The sequence below is a fragment of the Gopherus evgoodei genome, chromosome 1 (genome assembly GCF_007399415.2).
Source record: "Gopherus evgoodei ecotype Sinaloan lineage chromosome 1, rGopEvg1_v1.p, whole genome shotgun sequence".
Classification (NCBI taxonomy): Eukaryota; Metazoa; Chordata; order Testudines; family Testudinidae; genus Gopherus; species Gopherus evgoodei.
This window is the reverse complement of record NC_044322.1, coordinates 214,684,895-214,697,137: the sequence shown is the minus strand read 5'-3', so window position 1 is coordinate 214,697,137 and position 12,243 is coordinate 214,684,895. Positions and strand designations below refer to the sequence as shown.

Below are 12,243 nucleotides of genomic sequence, written 5' to 3'. Positions count from 1 at the left end.
GCTGAGCTGCAGATGGCCACTAACAAGAAGTCCTTTGCCGAGCACACTGCTATCCGGTCAGATCAGAAAAGTTTTGGTGAATCTCTGGGGAGAGATGAGCAAAATGTTTGACTTTAGCAAGAATTCCAGGAACGCATCAGGAAATAGCAAAGAAGTTGGCAGCACTGTAGATTCACTGGACCAGTGACCAGTGCAGGGGGCCAATTAAATGGTATAAGAGCAACAGTCGTAAAATCAGAGATGTGAATTACAACTCTGGGAACTCAGTATCATCCTGCTTCTTTTACAAAGAGTATGATTAGATGCCGGGTACTACTCCGAGCATTGAGTCACCAGCATTTCACAATAGCCTAGTCTGCAAGGATGGTGACTTCCGACTTCTGAACCTAGTCAGCAGGCACCAGCTCAGGTTAGTGGCATGACTGGTGCTCATACTGATCTCTGAGGAGACTTTGCTGCCTGCCTGCCTGCCTCCCTACTTGGAGAGGCTGTTTGATGATCCCCTGGAAGAGCAGTCCACTGCAAAAATGGCAGCAGAACCAGAAGAGGTACAGAAGTTACCTACCTGATAAGCTGGTAGCCTGGAAAGTTTTTGGCTCCATGTTTGTTATATTAATACAGAAATGTGAGGGATTTCCAGTTTATGACCCAATGTAAAATTTATTACACACTGCTTCCCAAAACTTTATCTGCTAATGGCAGAATGCGTGCCAGCACCTTGGTGTGACCACCACTCCATGTGGAATTTAAAAGTGAAACACAACAGTTATACAAGGATTTATATTTAAATTTTTATTTGATATTCACACATTCTTACAAAGATGTGCCAGAGTGTTAAAAGTAAGAACCATATATTGCCTTCCCTTTTAGTATGCTGTACTGTACAAATCGGCCATGACAGAGCATAATGAGCCTCTTGTAAACAGTTGACTATACGCAGGAGGGACAGAAGAAATGTAGGCCACAGGTGATGAAATTAATGTTCAAAATACAGCTGAATTTTTTTTCTGCAGTCCAGAAATGTGCCAGGGGATAGGGAGGGGAATGACTGTGTAGTTCTTTGAGAGTCAGTATTATTGTGTGTGTTTGCATGTAGTCCATAGCTAGATGTAGTCAAAGCAGACTGCATCGGAAGCTGCAGGGAAGCAGTAATCCATGTGAATGCTAATCCAGCATCCTGTTGATTACCCAAACAATGTTGACCCAATCCCAGGTGCTAATAGCTGCAAACTTTTCCCGTGGAAGGAAGTCCAGATAAGTAGTCACATTTTGGAGAAGGGTGCATTTTCTGGGCCAATCTCTGTAGGACACCAGCCCACTCCATTCATAGGTGTGCTGCTGAGTCACCATAAGCTTCAAAATCTCTATGGCACACTTGCCACCAGCAGAATAGAATGTCCCTTTACATTCAGGAACCTCCAGGATTGTTATGTCACGTGGAATGTGAAAGGACAGAGAAGGCTGGGTGGTAAGCCATGCTGTCCCTGCCCTGCTCCCCAGGCTACAATGGTCTGCAATTGTTAAATATATAGCACCTTATTGTTATGTGTGCACTCTTTTCATTCTGATTAACTCAAGTTGTGTCCATGGAGCTTCTGGGAACCGAAGTGTTCCTCTGACAATATACTGAAGCAGAGTTTTACAAAGTATTGTTTTTTAGCCTGGAAAGTCGTCTGATACTTTTCTCTGTGAATGCGCTGAATCTTTTTTTAAAGTAGAGACAATAATGTATTTTTGATGTTGGTTTTTCAGGGGGAGCCTGAGATTTGGTACGGTCATGGAGTGGTCCAAGACGAAGTGTTTCCATGACACACTTATGGTAGACACGCAGGACAGAGCCAACAAGCAGGTTTAATACCAAAGAGAGAAGGATTCACAGCAAGTGGAAAAGCACAGACAGGATGCAGAGTGTGAGGAAAGAATTGCAGTGCACGAGGAGAGACTGGCAGTGCAATTTCCAGAGTAGGAACGTTGCTTTAGGGAGGAAGATAGAGCCCTCGTGAAAGACCTGTTTGAGAGGCTGCTGCTCCTGCTGCACCCGCCCCACATCCCGAGTCCCCTCCATGGTACCATGTGCTGCAGACCACGAAAGCAGTGGACAATTCCATGGTTGGGTGGCCCATGCAGCTGGGACTAGCTGGACAGGACAAATGTACCCCTGCAGTCTTCTACCCCCTGCAGGCCTCCACCCTTGCGCAGAAATGCCAAGTACATGCTAAATGGGCAAGAAAGGGATGCTGGGGGACGCACACAAGCAGGGAATTTATTTGTCAGCACTGGCTTCACTGTTTGCCCTATTCAATGTTTGTTTTATGCACTTTGTTTTATTACTGGTTTTGATGTTGGTTTGTTACTTGTTTCGTTGTGATAATGGAAGCTGAAAATGTTTTAATTTTTTTTGTAATACAGCCAAGTTCACAAATAAAGGCTTTTATTTTATTAAGAAAGTTTATTACCATCACTGTATCACATCATGTAACGTGTACTTCAAATAATAAACACATAAGGCACAACTGGAAAATTATATCTAAAACACAATTTCTCAATCCATCTATTTATATCAATCCATAATGAATATCCACAGTTCTTGCCATATAGTGTATCCTCCCCCAATTACATAAGAAATCATCTAATCCATAATTAAAATTCATGACAATCATCCTCTCATTCATTGCATACAGCGACAGTACTTCATTCATGGTTAACACTGCTGTAAAAACACATTCATAAACATGCAATTCTCCCTCTTCCATTGGTCCATACAAGTCCATAATGTGGTAACATAAAGCATCCCTGATTTCTGTTGCACATCACCCTGCTCTAGCTGTCATGGGTGTCTGGCTGGCTGAGTGTACCAAGTTAGCAATCTACTACTGTCAAAAGTCCATTCCGGGGACAAATGACTCATCTTTGGTTTCACAAAGATTGAAGAGCTCAGCAAGCCACAGCAATACAGGCAGCATTGAGGACACTAGAATCCAAATGGTTCGCTAAACAGCACCAGCAGGATTTCAGTCTGCCAAACACACATTCAACCACCATTCTACACCTACTGAAAGTGTCATTAAATCTTCTTTTGCCAGGGCCTCTGAGATCAGGAAACGTTTTCATAAGCCAATGCAAAAGGGGATACGCAGTGTCCCCTCGAACAACAGTGGAAACTGCTACTCCATTTATGATAATATCATTTGGTGGAAACAGTGCCATGTCCAGTACAGCCCATGTTGGCATCCATAAATCAGCCTGCATAAGAATGGAGTAGTACCCTTTGCGGCTGATGTATTCACGTGCTCCTTGAGGAGGATGAACTATGAGCACGAGTCCCATGAATGGCCCCAGCACAATTTGGAAACCCCATTCTCTCAAAACCAGCAGTTACTTCAGGAATATTGTTTATGCCTGCCTCCTTGGGCACACCTCATTGCCATACATTTGATTGCCCCAGAAACCTCTGCCACCACTTTATCGACAGTTGACTTTCCATTGCCAAGCAGCTTAGCAATGGACTTGTAGCAGTCTGATGTAGCCAGCATCCAGATGGTTATAACAACTTGCTTCTGGACCAGTAGGGTGACAACATGCATGTATCATGATGCTGGAGGGTTGGAGCAAGCTGCTCACAAAGCTCCAGAAATGTAGCTATCTTTATGCTAAAATTTCTGGACCCATTGCTGGTTATCCATTTCTGGAGCACATCATAATGTGATCCCACCAGTCTGTGCTCCAGAATCTCCAGTCTACATAGTGGGCATCAGTGACTGGACTGAAAGTCTTCAGCAACCTCAGCCAGTTCAAGTGTGTCATGTCTATATCATCCTCCTCTTCCAACTAGTGCCTTTGGTAGTTCAGAAAATGCTGCCAAAACATCCACTAGTATCTCATGGATGCTCTGCCTATTTCCTGAAACAGGAGTGAAAGTCCAAGCAAGATATATTCTTCAAATGTTGACTCCTCCATGTTGCTGGCTCTGGTTGCCAGGAGCGTGTAGGCCCAGCAAACAGCTCAGCAAGTTGTGTTGGCAGGCTGTGACAACTTCCTGTAAAGTGCAGGGTGGACAGTCAAGTTTTTCCACACTACACCACAATCTAAGGGCTACAGTGGCTACAGCTGGAGAGGAAGCTAGGAAGCCTGGTGCAGGCTGATTTGACTCAGGTTTGTTTAATGCAGTGTGGATGCCTGAGCACAGGTGTGAGAACTGGGTTCAGCAATTCTAAACCTAGGGTTGATATTCAGTGCAGCCGCTCAAGCTTGAGCATATAAATATGGAGCCAGCGGGCTTGAGTCCAGGCTTATATTGCAGTGTACACGTACCCACAGACATCTCCCCTCCAAATAGCCCTGCTGCAACTAAAGTGCTGGGTTTAATGCAAGTTATTAAAGAAACAAGGTGAAAATAAACTAGCTTTACATCATTTGTGTCAACCAAAGTTTGCAGTGTAGACGTGGCCTAAGCATTGCAACACCTAAGTCCCTTTGTGGATCCTGGCCAAAGTATTTAATCCAAATGACTTGCCCAAAACAATACAGCAAGTCAGTGGCAAAACTTGGATCTTCTGACACCAAATCATGTGCCTCAACCAGGTGACCATGTTTCCTCTTCAAGAAGGAAAATATACTCTTCAGCCTATGTTTTTACTAGCTGCCACAGGCTGTGCCCTGTTGAGAACCATTAGTTGTTCTGCTTGGAATCAAGTACATTCTCAAAGGTTCTAACTGCAGCTTGATGTGTGAGAGCAGTTTCAACAATGTTCTCAGTGAATCTCATCAAGATCCAATGTTTCTCTTCTGTGAATTCCCCAGTCATTAAAGCAGTGGTCCCCAAACCGTCGGGCACTCTCCTCTAGAACGTTGGGAAGGTGCACAGTGGAGTCTGGGGGGCAAGGAGGGAGCATCATGCTGCTCCACTCCGCTTCCAGCCACAGCTCTGCTCCGCCCCTATCCCAGGTTTGGCCCCAGCCACAGCTCCATTCTTCCCTCTGCTCCACCCACAGCCCAGCTCCAGCCCCAGCCCCAGCTCCTCTACCCTCTGCTCCACCCACAGCCCAGCTCCAGCCCCAGCTATTCCCACAGCCCAGCTCCAGCCCCACCTCCACTCTGCCTCCTGCTTCATCCACAGCTCAGCACTATCCTCATTCCCTCTCCACCCCCAAGCCAGCTCCACCTTAGCCCCAGCTCCTTTCCGATTCTGCAGTTCTGCCCCCAGCTCTGCCTTCAGCCCAAGCTCCTCTGCTGAGCCAACTGTCCTATAATGGAGGGTGGGGCATGGACAGAGTCCATCACTAGTAAACGGGGCATGATAGGAAAAGTTTGGGCACCACAGCATTAAAGCTTCCAGGGCCATTAGAGCAGGGAATGGCTGTTACACTATGACTTTGTCTAGCCTAAGGTTTCAAGGTGCGATATGAGACTGAGTTGGCTCGTTGACATGGAGCTAACATGATGGTTGCTGCCATCACATAGTTCACTCTGCTTGTTGTGTTCTATCCCTACCACGTGTCTCTTTTGTCTGCTTAAACAATATTGTCTCATTGTTCCCTGCTCCTACCCCCCCAGGGGTCTGTGTTATACTCAGATTACTAGCGTTTTGAGACAGGAACTATCTTTTTGCTCTGTATTTACACCAGGCCTAGCACCGTGGCATCCTGGTCTATGACTGGAGTTCCTAGGGTAGGCGCTACAGTAAGAGAAATAATGATAATGAATAATAGCTTCAAATTAACACCTTCAAAATCCTAGTCAAAATGAAGAGAATGTGCTAAACTGGTCAAGTTAAAGCCTAGCCCATTTTAACACAGAAAGGCTTTCTCTTCACTAGAGATTTAGAAAGTGTTAGGGTGTGATACTAGATAGAGTAACCTATACAAGACATATTATAAAATGCTTCCAGCTAATCTTAGATCACCTAGAGATGACCAGAGCAATCACATTTCTGACCTGTGAGTCAGATCCCACTCACAAAGGTCTTCTGTTTGGCCCACCGGGCGTCAGCTACTAGGTCCTGCTCCCTGCTGGGGGCTCTGCTGTAAGGTCAGCCCTGATACCTGGCTCCAGCTCCACCCTGGGCTGCTGGCAGCTCCAGCACCTGTGTGCTCCTACCTAGTCACATATGCAGTGTTCCCATGCTAACCCGTCTTTGAGCACCTCCACCCCAACTCGGAGGACACTCTGCAGCCAGGGAGAAAGGGACCTCCTGGCAGCCAGGGAGCACAAGGGCTGGAGCTGCCAGGAGCCTGGGGCCAGCCAGAGCTGGGTAGCAGGGTGGCCTTTACAACAGACCCCCAGTGGGGAACAGAAAGGAACTGATACTCAGCAGGCCAAATGGAAGGCCCTCATCAGAGGCATCTGCTCCTGTGCTCCCATGTCAAGCCCTTTCCAGCCCCTGAAGAGCATCCTCTTAGCCAGTGCACACTGGTGCCAGGTCCAGGCAGAGACTGAGAGGTGCTTAGAGGCAGGGCAGCATCAGGCCACTACAGCCTGGGACCAGGCAGGGGAGCGAAGGGGCTGAAGCTGCTGGGAGCCTGGGGCGGACCCAGAAGCAGAGCCAGAGCTAAGCAGCAAAGCTGCCAAGACAGTGGAGCTCCCAACTGGGAGTAGGAGCCAGAGACAGGCAGGTGGAGACAGGGATGGGAAGGACTCTGAGAGGATTCACCCCCTGCTTCCCTGAGCCTCTCCTAATTCCCCTGCTGCCCCCAACACTGGCAGGGGCCCCGGAATTGAGGGGGCCCAGAATGTGTGAAGAAAGAAGTGGTTCAGGACTATTTAGAAAAGCTGGACAAGCACAAGTCTATGAGGTCAGATGCGCTGCATCCAACGGTGCTAAAGGAGTTGGCAGATGTGATTGCAGAGCCACTGGCCATTATTTTTGCAAACTCCTGGCGATCGGAGGAGGTCCTGGATGACAGGAAAAAGGCTAATGTAGTGCCCATCTTTAAAAAAGGGAAGGAGGAGGATCCGGGGAACTACAGGGAAATATCAGGGTTGGACTAGATGACCTCCTGAGGTCCCTTCCAACTCTGATAGTCTATGATTCTATGAATAGTCATGTTATATCGAGGTAGAAGACCAGCGCTCATCTGACATCCAGCGTATGCATCCTGCGCTCCTTATCTGATGCGTGCGGCTTTGGACAGAGGACCAGTAAGTAAATGTCCTAGCCCATGTGGAACTGGGAAACAACTTTGGACAGAAAAGTGGGATGCCAGCGCAGCTGGACCTTGTCCTTGTAGAACATGGCGGCTCTAACATGAGCGCCCTGATCTCGGACACCCACTATGCCAACGTTAAAGCAACCAAGGACACCTTGCAGGAAAGGAGCTGGAGGGAGCAGGAAGCTAGGGGTTCCAAAGGAGGGCCTATAAGCTTTGAGAGCACCAGATTGAGGTCCCACAGGGGAACCAGGTCTCGAACGTGTGGGTACAGGTGCTCTAAACCAGGCCTGCACAACATAGTGCCCGTGGGCCGCATGTGGCCCATGTGGGCTCACTGTGTGGCCCGTGGGGGTTGTGTTGGCGAGCCAACGGCTGGCCGGTTGTCTGGCCAGCCGGCAGCGGGGGAGGGGGGCTGAGGAGGCGAGTGGGGGGACAGGTGAGCTGGCAGCGTGGGGGGGAGGGGGCTGAGGAGGCGAGCAGGGGGGCAGGTGAGCCAGAAGCGGGGGAGGGAGGGCTGAGGAGGCGAGTGGGCGGGGAGACAAGTGAGCTGGTGGCAGGGGGGGCTGAGGAGGTGAGTGGGTGGGGGGGCAGGTGAGCTGGCGGCAAGGGGGGGCCTGAGGAGATGAGTGGGAAGGGGGCAGGTGAGCCAGCGGCAACGGTGAGGGGCTGAGGAGGCAAGTGGGCAGGGGTGCAGTTGAGCGAGCAGTGGGGGAGAGGGGGCTGAGGAGGCAAGCGGGTGGGAGGGCAGGTGAGCCGGCGGAGGGGGAGGGCGAGGCTCAAGAGGCAAGCGGGGGGCGCAATTGGAAGACGGAAATGGTGAAATGCCTCCGACGGTCCCAAATGTTCAAGTAACTGCCCCAGGGTGGTAAAGAAAACTGGGTCATTAAGACTTGACGGTCTCTGAGGGGAATCACTGCTAATCCCACGACGAGACAGGCTGCTGTGTTTGGATCAGGGGTTCTTCAACTTTTTCATAGTGTGGAAAACTGGTTAATACAGGGATTGCCTCATGGGTTCATGTGCCTGTCATCACTGCAGCAACTGCTTCCATGGAAAAGCCACCTTAGGAGGACATTTAAATGTATATTTAGCTTCTTTCTATCTCACAGTCAGAAGAAGCTGGCCTCATGTGCACACACCCAGCTCTTTGGACTCAATCCCACCACACTTTGGGATCCTGTGCAGCCGAGTCTGTCCCCAGCAGTGCACAGGGAAAGTGAGGACAGGATCAAATCAAATATCCATCCCCACTTTATAGAAGAGAGAACTATGACATGCTGCACATAAATCCGAACCACTTCATTAGGTGAAGAGTGAAGTTGTAAATTTTAAAGGAGCCCAGTTAAAAGCCCATTAACAAATCTCACTTACAAATACTCAACAGCATCCCTAAAAACCCAAAGGCAGGACAGTCTAGAAATGAACAGTTCAGGGATCCAACCCCATAGCCCTATCATTCTTCCCTGTTCCTCACTACCCCGCCTGCCCTGCCCTCCCCTGTCCCCAAGAATCCTAGTCACATCCCACCCGACCCAGGCTCCTACCTCTTCCTCTGCAGAGCAGCCCTTGCCATAGAGCCAGGGCTCAGCAGAAGGGCAGTTTAAATGATTTACAGAGTCAGTGTTATAAACATGACACAGGTCTTTGTGATCCCCCAGCTCTTCCCTAGTAACACCCAGAGGCCCCCGTCCAACTCAGCCAGACACCTTGTGTTTGGGGCCAAGCCATTTTGGGGGTAGGAAGCTAGGAAAATGTTCAGAAAGGGAATGAAGGATATTTGTGAAATACCTTAATTGCAAACCCCCTTTTCTGAAGATTACCAAACCTCCCAGACAAATCCTACCTGGCCTAGGAGAGCTCAGGAGATCTGGTAATTTTTTGGAGAAGTTACATGGAAGTTAAAAATGGATCTCTGGGCTTGGCTACACTGGAGAGTTGCAGCGCTGGTGGTGGGTTTACAGCGCTGCAACTTAGTAACTGTCCACACCTGCAAGGCACATCCAGCGCTGCAACTCCCTGGCTGCAGCGCTGGCTGTACACCTGGTCTGCTTGGGGTGTAATGATTCCAGCGCTGGTGATGCAGCACTGCTCATCAAGTGTGGCCAGCAAAAGCACTTTTATTGGCCTCCAGGATATTAGCAGGTATCCCAGAATACCTTTTCAGCCACTCTGCTCATCATTTCGCACTCCACTGCCCTGGGCTCAGGTGACCCACCCTTTAAATGCCCCGGGAATTTTAAAAATCCCCTTCCTGTTTGCTCAGCCAGGTGTGGAGTGCAATCTATAAATCAATCAATCCATCAGTGACCATGCCTCCACGCGCCAAACGAGCCCCAGCATGGAGCACTGGCAAGGTGCTGGACCTCATCAGTGTTTGGGGTGAGGAAGCTGTGCAGTCACAGCTGCACTCCAGCCATAGGAATTATGATACCTATGGGCAGATATCAAAGTCCATGGTGGAAAGGGGCCATGAACGGGACGCGGTGCAGTGCAGGGTTAAAGTAAAGGAGCTGCGCAGTGCCTATTGCAAAGCCCATGAGGGAAACTGACGCTCCGGTGCTGCCCCCACGACCTGCCGTTTTTACAAGGAGCTGGATGCGATACTTGGGGGTGACCCCACTGCCAATCTGAGGACCATGACGGACAGTTCAGAGCGGGGAGAGGAGGGGGAGGTGGGGGGGGAGGAAACCGAGAGTGAGGGTACTGGGATGGGGGGAGACATGCAGTCCCAGGAGGCATGCAGCCAGGAGCTCTTCTCAAGCCAGGAGGAAGCTAGCCAGTCGCAGCAGCTGGAACTTCTTGGTGAAGAAAAGCAGAGGAGCGGGTTCCCAGTAAGCAGCTTTTATTTTCAGGATGAAAATGTTTTGGGAGAGGAGGGGGGGGGGTTATGGCTGCATGCATGCATGCCTAGATGTGGAATAGCCCATTGATGTGGTCTATCACGTCTCGGTAATCGACCTCTGTAATCTCTTCAAAAGTTTCAGCCAGAGCGTGGGCAATGCGCTTGCGCAAGTTTATAGGGAGAGCCACTGTGGTCCTTGTCCCAGTCAGGCTAACGCGTCCGCGCCACTGTGCTGTGAGGGGTGGAGGGACCATTGCTGTACACAGGCAAGCTGCATAGGGGCCAGGGCGGAATCCGCATTGCTGGAGAAGAGCCTCCCGCTCTTCCCACGTAACCTGCAGCGGCGAGATATCTGGCAGGATAAAATCCCGTGGAAAAGGTAGGGGTAGTGTTCAGTGCAGTTTCCCCCTCACAGTTCTCTGCTTTCCCCAATGCACAGAAACCCCAGTGCAGCCCTGACCCAAGCAGTTGCCCTTCCCAGGTGAGCCGCGGCAGCGAGATGGCTTCTTTAATCACTCATTCCCCATTACTCACCATGTCTTCGCTGCTGTGGCCTCTCTGTGCTATGTTTGCTATGTGTAAAGGATGCTACAAATTAGACTAAAAACTCCTTCACTGTGATTATAAACAATGCAGCCTCTGTATAAATATTTCTATTTCTGTTTTTTTTCTAAGTGTCCTTGGATAGTACCAGTAATCCACCATCCCTATCACAGACTGCTGAAAAGCTACAGAACCTGAGGAGGAAACCAAGAAAAAGCAAAGAGGATTTGGTGAAAGTAGTTATGAATCAGTCTGCCAGAGAGAGTTAAGAGGCTGCAGGACTGGAGAGAAAAAATTCAGCAATGGAGGGAAACAGAAAGCAGGAGAAAGGAATTGGCTAAGAAGAAAAGCACAAAGCAGCTGATAAGCCTCCTGGCGCGCCAAACGGAGAGTATGCAGTCACTCATAGCCATGCAGGCAGAGCACTACCGTGCTGCCCTCGACATCCCAAAGCTCTCTCCCTTGTGCCCCAATGTTAGCTCAAAACCCCCTTCTCCAGCATCCAGGTTCTTACCACCACCAGCTGCCCCCAACACCTGTATGTTCACCTACCAGCCCTGAGAACTATGACCCTTATCCTCTGCACTCAACCTCCATCACCATGCAGCATTTTCATCCTGAAGTGCAGCAGGCATTGCATAGCACTCCAGGCAGGACATATTCAAACCTCTGACTGTATAGTTCACCACCCTACCCCCCTGTCCTTTTACTTACTGTCTTTTCAATAAATGATTTCTTGGCTTTTAAAACAGTTTTTATTATTGCAGAAAGTGAAAGATACTGTACTCCAAGGAAAAAACAGGCACTGCAAATCATTGTAACCAGTGCACTTCACTCCCGTGCAAGGCACCAAACATTGCTGTTGGCTTTCAGCCTCAAATTGCTCCCCTAAGGCATCCCTAATCCTTGTAGCCCTGTGCTGGGCCTCTCTAGTAGCCTTGCTCTCTGGCTGTGCAAATTCAGCATCCAGGCGTTGAACCTCGGAGGTCCATTCCTCACTGAATGTTTCACCCTTCCCTTCACAAATATTATGCAAGGTACAGCACACGGATATAACCGCAGGGATGCTGCTTTCCCCCAAGTCTAGCTTCCCATAAAAGACATCTCCAGCATCCCTGTAAACGGCCGAAAGCACACTCCATAGTCATTCTGCACCGGCTCAGCCTGTAATTGAACCGGTCCTTGCTTCTGTCAAGCTTCCCTGTATACGGTTTCAGGAGCCAAGGCATTAACAGGTAAGCGGGGTCTCCAAGGATCACAATGGGCATTTCAATGTCCCCTACTGTGATCTTGCAGTCTGGGAAAAAAGTCCCGACCTGCAGCTTCCTGAACAGGCCACTGTTCCGAAAGATGCGTGCATCATGCACCTTTCTAGGCCAGCCTGTGTAAATGTCAATGAAACGCCCACAGTGATCCACAAGTGCCTGGAGAACCATAGAGAAACACCCCTTCCGATTAATGTACTCGGATGCCCAGTGGGGTGGTGCCAGAATAGGAATATGTGTCCCATCTATCGCCCCACCACAGTTAGGGAAACCCATTTGTGCAAAGCCACCCACAATGTCCTGCACATTCCCCAGAGTCACGGTTCTTCTTAGCAGGATGCGGTTAATGGCCCTGCAAACTTGCATCAACACTATTCCAACGGTCGACTTCCCCACTCCAAACTGGTTTGTGACCGATCCGTAGCTGTCTGGAGTTGCCAGCTTC

At 49.5% G+C, this 12,243-nt stretch overlaps 1 protein-coding gene across 3 annotated transcripts in view; it reads right to left on the bottom strand.

Moving 5' to 3' along the window:
• Positions 1-12,243, bottom strand: part of CASR (calcium sensing receptor) — a 190,409-nt gene that overhangs the window by 88,302 nt on the left and 89,864 nt on the right. The window lies entirely within an intron of this gene.